The sequence below is a fragment of the Teleopsis dalmanni genome, chromosome 2 (assembly GCF_002237135.1).
Source record: "Teleopsis dalmanni isolate 2A chromosome 2, ASM223713v2, whole genome shotgun sequence".
NCBI lineage: Eukaryota > Metazoa > Arthropoda > Insecta > Diptera > Diopsidae > Teleopsis > Teleopsis dalmanni.
In genome coordinates, this window is record NC_051847.1 from 244,041,327 (window position 1) to 244,049,861 (window position 8,535).

General features: G+C 28.5%; 1 protein-coding gene, 1 non-coding gene and 6 pseudogenes across 2 annotated transcripts in view; all 8 read right to left on the reverse strand.

Annotated features, from left to right (window-relative positions):
* The window catches only part of LOC119677223, a 13,850-nt gene that overhangs the window by 541 nt on the left and 4,774 nt on the right, over positions 1-8,535 (reverse strand). The gene's annotated exons all lie outside the window — the stretch shown is intronic.
* LOC119686521 lies at positions 877-995 on the reverse strand. The gene has a single exon (XR_005252944.1). It is a non-coding gene; the product is annotated as a 5S ribosomal RNA (ribosomal RNA).
* LOC119686677 lies at positions 1,874-1,991 on the reverse strand (annotated as a pseudogene).
* LOC119686666 lies at positions 2,863-2,980 on the reverse strand (annotated as a pseudogene).
* On the reverse strand, positions 4,227-4,343 carry LOC119686517 (annotated as a pseudogene).
* LOC119686515 lies at positions 6,363-6,480 on the reverse strand (annotated as a pseudogene).
* On the reverse strand, positions 7,360-7,479 carry LOC119686519 (annotated as a pseudogene).
* On the reverse strand, positions 8,419-8,535 carry LOC119686508 (annotated as a pseudogene).

Below are 8,535 nucleotides of genomic sequence, written 5' to 3' on the forward strand. Positions count from 1 at the left end.
TTCTTATTCTTATACGTACTACTTACTACGTACTATATATTATATGAAAAATGGAAAATGGAAAATAGAAAATACTCTAAAGCAATTTCCAAAGCTATTTTATTTTATTTTTCATTTCAATTTAAATAAAATAAAATAGAAAAGTTTCTTTTTTCTTCTTCTCTAGTGAAGTTAATATGAACAGAATAGGAAAATTAAACTAAAACTGTTATTGAGCATATCCGTGTTTGTATTTTACATGCTTAATTATGTAGTACTATTGCCTGTAATATTAACTTCAATATTAACTTTAACTTTAACTTAATCTTTAAGGAAGAATAAAATTTTATACATACTTATATTTTTATTAAAAAATTTAACATATGAATGCTAGTGCTACTGCTAGTGCTAGTGCTAGTGCTACTGCTAGTGCTAGTGCTAGTGCTAGTGCTAGTGCTAGTGCTAGTGCTAGTGCTAGTAAATAGGCGCAATCAATAGATTGTTGTTTTATTAAATTTTATTCAATAAGGACAAGGAATATAAGCAAAGCTTCTTAATTAGTAATTTTACTTGAAAAGTTTTCTATCATTTAAGGTTTTCATTCACGCTGGCACTCGTACTCACACTTGCACTCGCACTCGCATGCATGCCTATTGTACATTTTATATGGAACTGAACAAAACTTGAGCTTACGTGCATTTCGTATACGACACGATTACAATTTCAAAATTAAAAATGATGCGAATATACGTATACAGCAGAAATTAGTTAAATAATTGCATTTTATATAAATAAATAATAGATATGTGATATAAAGAAAAATATTATTAGTAACAAAATAAAATAAAAAAAAATTAAAACCGCAAAAAAAAGGAAAAAAGTAAAAAAGTGTTGTGGAGCCAACAACACGCGGTGTTCCCAAGCGGTCCCCCATCTAAGTACTAACCGCGCCCGACGCTGCTTAATTTCGGTGATCGGACGAGAACCGATGTATTCAACGTGGTATGGTCGTTGGCAAAGAAAGCGTTTCAAAAAATCTACATCTACCAGTATTTTAATCTTATTCTTATTCTTATTCTTATTCTTATTCTTATACGTACTAGTTACTACGTACTATATATAATATGGAAAATGGAAAATGGAAAATAGAAAATACTCTAAAGCTATTTCCAAAGCTATTTTATTTTATTTTTCATTTCAATTTAAATAAAATAGAAAAGTTTCTTTTTTCTTCTTCTCTAGTGAAGTTAATATGAACAGAATAGAAAAATTAAACTAAAACTGTTATTGAACATATCCGTGTTTGTATTTTACATGCTTAATTATGTAGTACTATTGCCTGTAACATTAACTTTAACTTTAACTTAATCTTTAAGGAAGAATAAAATTATTATACATACTTATATTTTTATTAAAAAATTTAACATATGAATGCTAGTGCTAGTGCTAGTGCTAGTGCTAGTGCTAGTGCTAATAAATAGGCGCAATCAATAGATTGTTGTTTTATTAAATTTTATTCAATAAAGACAAGGAATATAAGCAAAGCTTCTTAATTAGTAATTTTACTTGAAAAGTTTTCTATCATTTAAGGTTTTCATTCACGCTGGCACTCGTACTCACACTTGGACTCGCACTCGCATGCATGCCTATTGTACATTTTATATGGAACTGAACAAAACTTGTGCTTACGGTGCATTGCGTATACGACACGATTACAATTTCAAAATTAAAAATGATGCGAATATACGTATACAGCAGAAATTAGTTAAATAATTGCATTTTATATAAATAAATAATAGATATGTGATATAAAGAAAAATATTATTAGTAACAAAATAAAATAAAAAAAAATTAAAACCGCAAAAAAAAGGAAAAAAGTAAAAAAGTGTTGTGATGCCAACAACACGCGGTGTTCCCAAGCGGTCCCCATCTAAGTACTAACCGCGCCCGACGCTGCTTAATTTCGGTGATCGGACGAGAACCGATGTATTCAACGTGGTATGGTCGCTGGCGAAGAAAGTGTTTCAAAAAATCTACATCTACCAGTATTTTAATCTTATTCTTATTCTTATTCTTATACGTACTACTTACTACGTACTTATTTTATGGAAAATGGAAAAGAAAATACTCTTAAAGCATTTCCAAAACATTTTTATTTATTTTTCATTTAATTTAATAAATAAAATAGAAAAGTTTCTTTTTTCTCTCTCTAGTGAAGTTTAATATAACGAATAGAAAATTAACTTTAAATTTAGTGAACATACCGTGTTTGTATGTTACTTGCTTAATATGGAAGTACTGATTGCCTTGTTAATGATTAACTTAAATAATTAACACTTTTTTTAAGGAGAATAAATTATTATACATACTTATTTTTTATTAAAATTTAACTATGAATGCTAGTGCTACTGCTAGTCTACTGCTAGTGCTATGTGTGCTATGCTTATGCTAGTGCTAGTGCTAATAAATAGGCGCAATCAATAGATTGTTGTTTTATTAAATTTTATTCAATAAGGACAAGGAATATAAGCAAAGCTTCTTAATTAGTAATTTTACTTGAAAAGTTTTCTATCATTTAAGGTTTTCATTCACGCTGGCACTCGTACTCACACTTGCACTCGCACTCGCATGCATGCCTATTGTACATTTTATATGGAACTGAACAAAACTTGAGCTTACGTGCATTTCGTATACGACACGATTACAATTTCAAAATTAAAAATGATGCGAATATACGTATACAGCAGAAATTAGTTAAATAATTGCATTTTATATAAATAAATAATAGATATGTGATATAAAGAAAAATATTATTAGTAACAAAATAAAATAAAAAAAAATTAAAACCGCAAAAAAAAGGAAAAAAGTAAAAAAGTGTTGTGGAGCCAACAACACGCGGTGTTCCCAAGCGGTCCCCATCTAAGTACTAACCGCGCCCGACGCTGCTTAATTTCGGTGATCGGACGAGAACCGATGTATTCAACGTGGTATGGTCGTTGGCAAAGAAAGTGTTTCAAAAAATCTACATCTACCAGTATTTTAATCTTATTCTTATTCTTATTCTTATTCTTATTCTTATTCGTATTCTTATTCTTATTCTTATTCTTATTCTTATTCTTATTCGTATTCTTATTCTTATTCTTATTCTTATTCTTATTCTTATTCTTATTCTTATTCTTATTCTTATTCTTATTCTTATTCTTATTCTTATTCTTATTCTTATCCTTATTCTTATTCTTATTCTTATTCTTATTCTTATTCTTATTCTTATTCTTATTCTTATTCTTATTCTTATTCTTATTTTATTCTTATTCTTATTCTTATTCTTATTCTTATTCTTATTCTTATTCTTATTCTTATTCTTATTCTTATTCTTATTCTTATTCTTATACGTACTACTTACTACGTACTATATATAATATGGAAAATGGAAAATGGAAAATAGAAAATACTCTAAAGCTATTTCCAAAGCTATTTTATTTTATTTTTCATTTCAATTTAAATAAAATAAAATAGAAAAGTTTCTTTTTTCTTCTTCTCTAGTGAAGTTAATATGAACAGAATAGAAAAATTAAACTAAAACTGTTATTGAACATATCCGTGTTTGTATTTTACATGCTTAATTATGTAGTACTATTGCCTGTAATATTAACTTCAATATTAACTTTAACTTTAATTTTATCTTTAAGGAAGAATAAAATTATTATATATACTTATATTTTTATTAAAAAATTTAACATATGAATGCTAGTGCTACTGCTAGTGCTAGTGCTAGTGCTGGTGCTAGTGCTAATAAATAGGCGCAATCAATAGATTGTTGTTTTATTAAATTTTATACAATGAAGACAAGGAATATAAGCAAAGCTTCTTAAATAGTAATTTTACTTGAAAAGTTTTCTAACATTTAAGGTTTTCATTTACGCTGGCACTCGTACTCACACTTGCACTCGCACTCACACTCGCATACATGCCTATTGTACATTTTATATGGAACTGAACAAAACTTGTGCTTACGGTGCATTGCGTATACGACACGATTACGATTTTCAAAATTCAAAATTCAAAATTCAAAATTAAAAATGATGCGAGTACACGTATACAGCAGAAATTAGTTAAATAATTGCGTTTTACATAAATAAATAATAGATAGGTGTATAAAAAAAAATATTATTATTTACAAAATAATATAAAAAAAATTAAAACCGGAAAAAAAAGGAAAAAAGTAAAAAAGTAAAAAAGTGTTGTGAAGCCAACAACACGCGGTGTTCCCAAGCGGTCCCCCATCTAAGTACTAACCGCGCCCGACGCTGCTTAATTTCAGTGAGCGGACGAAAACCGATGTATTCAACGTGGTATGCGTTGGCAAAGAAAGTGTTTCATAAAATCTACATCTACCAGTATTTTAATCTTATTCTTATTCTTATTCTTATTCTTATACGTACTACTTACTACGTACTATATATAATATGGAAAATGGAAAATAGAAAATAGAAAATAGAAAATAGAAAATAGAAAATACTCTAAAACTATTTCCAAAGCTATTTTATTTTTCATTTCAATTTAAATAAAATAAAATAGAAAAGTTTCTTTTTCTTCTTCTCTAGTGAAGTTAATATTAACAGAATAGGAAAATTAAACTAAAACTGTTATTGAACATATCCGTGTTTGTATTTTACATGCTTAATTATGTAGTACTATTGCCTGTAATATTAACTTCAATATTAACTTTAACTTTAACTTAATCTTTAAGGAAGAATAAAATTTTATACATACTTATATTTTTATTAAAAAATTTAACATATGAATGCTAGTGCTACTGCTAGTGCTAGTGCTAGTGCTACTGTGCTAGTGCTAGTGCTAGTGCTATTGCTAGTGCTAGTGCTAGTGCTAGTGCTAGTGCTAGTGCTAGTGCTAGTGCTAGTGCTAGTGCTAATAAATAGGCGCAATCAATAGATTGTTGTTTTATTAAATTTTATTCAATAAGGACAAGGAATATAAGCAAAGCTTCTTAATTAGTAATTTTACTTGAAAAGTTTTCTATCATTTAAGGTTTTCATTCACGCTGGCACTCGTACTCACACTTGCACTCGCACTCGCATGCATGCCTATTGTACATTTTATATGGAACTGAACAAATCTTGAGCTTACGTGCATTTCGTATACGACACGATTACAATTTCAAAATTAAAAATGATGCGAATATACGTATACAGCAGAAATTAGTTAAATAATTGCATTTTATATAAATAAATAATAGATATGTGATATAAAGAAAAATATTATTAGTAACAAAATAAAATAAAAAAAAATTAAAACCGCAAAAAAAAGGAAAAAAGTGTTGTGGAGCCAACAACACGCGGTGTTCCCAAGCGGTCCCCCATCTAAGTACTAACCGCGCCCGACGCTGGCTTAATTTCGGTGATCGGACGAGAACGAGTATTCAACGTGGTATGGCGTGGCAAAGAAGTGTTTCAAAAAATCTACATCTACCAGTATTCTTATTCTTATTCTTATTCTTATTCTTATACGTACTACTTACTACGTACTATATATTATATGGAAAATGGAAAATGGAAAATAGAAAATACTCTAAAGCTATTTCCAAAGCTATTTTATTTTATTTTTCATTTCAATTTAAATAAAATAAAATAGAAAAGTTTCTTTTTTCTTCTTCTCTAGTGAAGTTAATATGAACAGAATAGAAAAATTAAACTAAAACTGTTATTGAACATATCCGTGTTTGTATTTTACATGCTTAATTATGTAGTACTATTGCCTGTAATATTAACTTCAATATTAACTTTAACTTTAATTTTATCTTTAAGGAAGAATAAAATTATTATATATACTTATATTTTTATTAAAAAATTTAACATATGAATGCTAGTGCTACTGCTAGTGCTAGTGCTAGTGCTGGTGCTAGTGCTAATAAATAGGCGCAATCAATAGATTGTTGTTTTATTAAATTTTATACAATGAAGACAAGGAATATAAGCAAAGCTTCTTAAATAGTAATTTTACTTGAAAAGTTTTCTAACATTTAAGGTTTTCATTTACGCTGGCACTCGTACTCACACTTGCACTCGCACTCACACTCGCATACATGCCTATTGTACATTTTATATGGAACTGAACAAAACTTGTGCTTACGGTGCATTGCGTATACGACACGATTACGATTTTCAAAATTCAAAATTCAAAATTCAAAATTAAAAATGATGCGAGTACACGTATACAGCAGAAATTAGTTAAATAATTGCGTTTTACATAAATAAATAATAGATAGGTGTATAAAAAAAAATATTATTATTTACAAAATAATATAAAAAAAATTAAAACCGGAAAAAAAAGGAAAAAAGTAAAAAAGTAAAAAAGTGTTGTGAAGCCAACAACACGCGGTGTTCCCAAGCGGTCCCCCATCTAAGTACTAACCGCGCCCGACGCTGCTTAATTTCAGTGAGCGGACGAAAACCGATGTATTCAACGTGGTATGATCGTGGCAAAGAAAGTGTTTCAAAAAATCTACATCTACCAGTATTTTAATCTTATTCTTATTCTTATTCTTATACGTACTACTTACTACGTACTATATATTATATGAAAAATGGAAAATAGAAAATACTCTAAAGCAATTTCCAAAGCTAAAATAAAATAGAAAAGTTTCTTTTTTCTTCTTCTCTAGTGAAGTTAATATGAACAGAATAGGAAAATTAAACTAAAACTGTTATTGAACATATCCGTGTTTGTATTTTACATGCTTAATTATGTAGTACTATTGCCTGTAATATTAACTTTAACTTTAACTTAATCTTTAATTTTATCTTTAAGGAAGAATAAAATTATTATATATACTTATATTTTTATTAAAAAATTTAACATATGAATGCTAGTGCTACTGCTAGTGCTAGTGCTGGTGCTAGTGCTAATAAATAGGCGCAATCAATAGATTGTTGTTTTATTAAATTTTATACAATGAAGACAAGGAATATAAGCAAAGCTTCTTAAATAGTAATTTTACTTGAAAAGTTTTCTAACATTTAAGGTTTTCATTTACGCTGGCACTCGTACTCACACTTGCACTCGCACTCACACTCGCATACATGCCTATTGTACATTTTATATGGAACTGAACAAAACTTGTGCTTACGGTGCATTGCGTATACGACACGATTACGATTTTCAAAATTCAAAATTCAAAATTCAAAATTAAAAATGATGCGAGTACACGTATACAGCAGAAATTAGTTAAATAATTGCGTTTTACATAAATAAATAATAGATAGGTGTATAAAAAAAAATATTATTATTTACAAAATAATATAAAAAAAATTAAAACCGGAAAAAAAAGGAAAAAAGTAAAAAAGTAAAAAAGTGTTGTGAAGCCAACAACACGCGGTGTTCCCAAGCGGTCCCCCATCTAAGTACTAACCGCGCCCGACGCTGCTTAATTTCAGTGAGCGGACGAAAACCGATGTATTCAACGTGGTAATGGTTATTTTCGTTTTGCCAAGAAGTGTTTTCAAAAAATTACAATTTCTACGCAGTATTTAATCTTAATCTTATTCTTATTCTTATACGTACTACTTACTACGTACTATATATAATATGGAAAATGGAAAATAGAAAATAGAAAATAGAAAATACTCTAAAGCTATTTCCAAAGCTATTTTATTTTATTTTTCATTTCAATTTAAATAAAATAAAATAGAAAAGTTTCTTTTTTCTTCTTCTCTAGTGAAGTTAATATGAACAGAATAGAAAAATTAAACTAAAACTGTTATTGAACATATTCGTGTTTGTATTTTACATGCTTAATTATGTAGTACTATTGCCTGTAATATTAACTTCAATATTAACTTTAACTTTAATTTTATCTTTAAGGAAGAATAAAATTATTATATATACTTATATTTTTATTAAAAAATTTAACATATGAATGCTAGTGCTACTGCTAGTGCTAGTGCTAGTGCTGGTGCTAGTGCTAATAAATAGGCGCAATCAATAGATTGTTGTTTTATTAAATTTTATACAATGAAGACAAGGAATATAAGCAAAGCTTCTTAAATAGTAATTTTACTTGAAAAGTTTTCTAACATTTAAGGTTTTCATTTACGCTGGCACTCGTACTCACACTTGCACTCGCACTCACACTCGCATACATGCCTATTGTACATTTTATATGGAACTGAACAAAACTTGTGCTTACGGTGCATTGCGTATACGACACGATTACGATTTTCAAAATTCAAAATTCAAAATTCAAAATTAAAAATGATGCGAGTACACGTATACAGCAGAAATTAGTTAAATAATTGCGTTTTACATAAATAAATAATAGATAGGTGTATAAAAAAAAATATTATTATTTACAAAATAATATAAAAAAAATTAAAACCGGAAAAAAAAGGAAAAAAGTAAAAAAGTAAAAAAGTGTTGTGAAGCCAACAACACGCGGTGTTCCCAAGCGGTCCCCCATCTAAGTACTAACCGCGCCCGACGCTGCTTAATTTCAGTGAGCGGACGAAAACCGATGTATTCAACGTGGTATGATCGTTG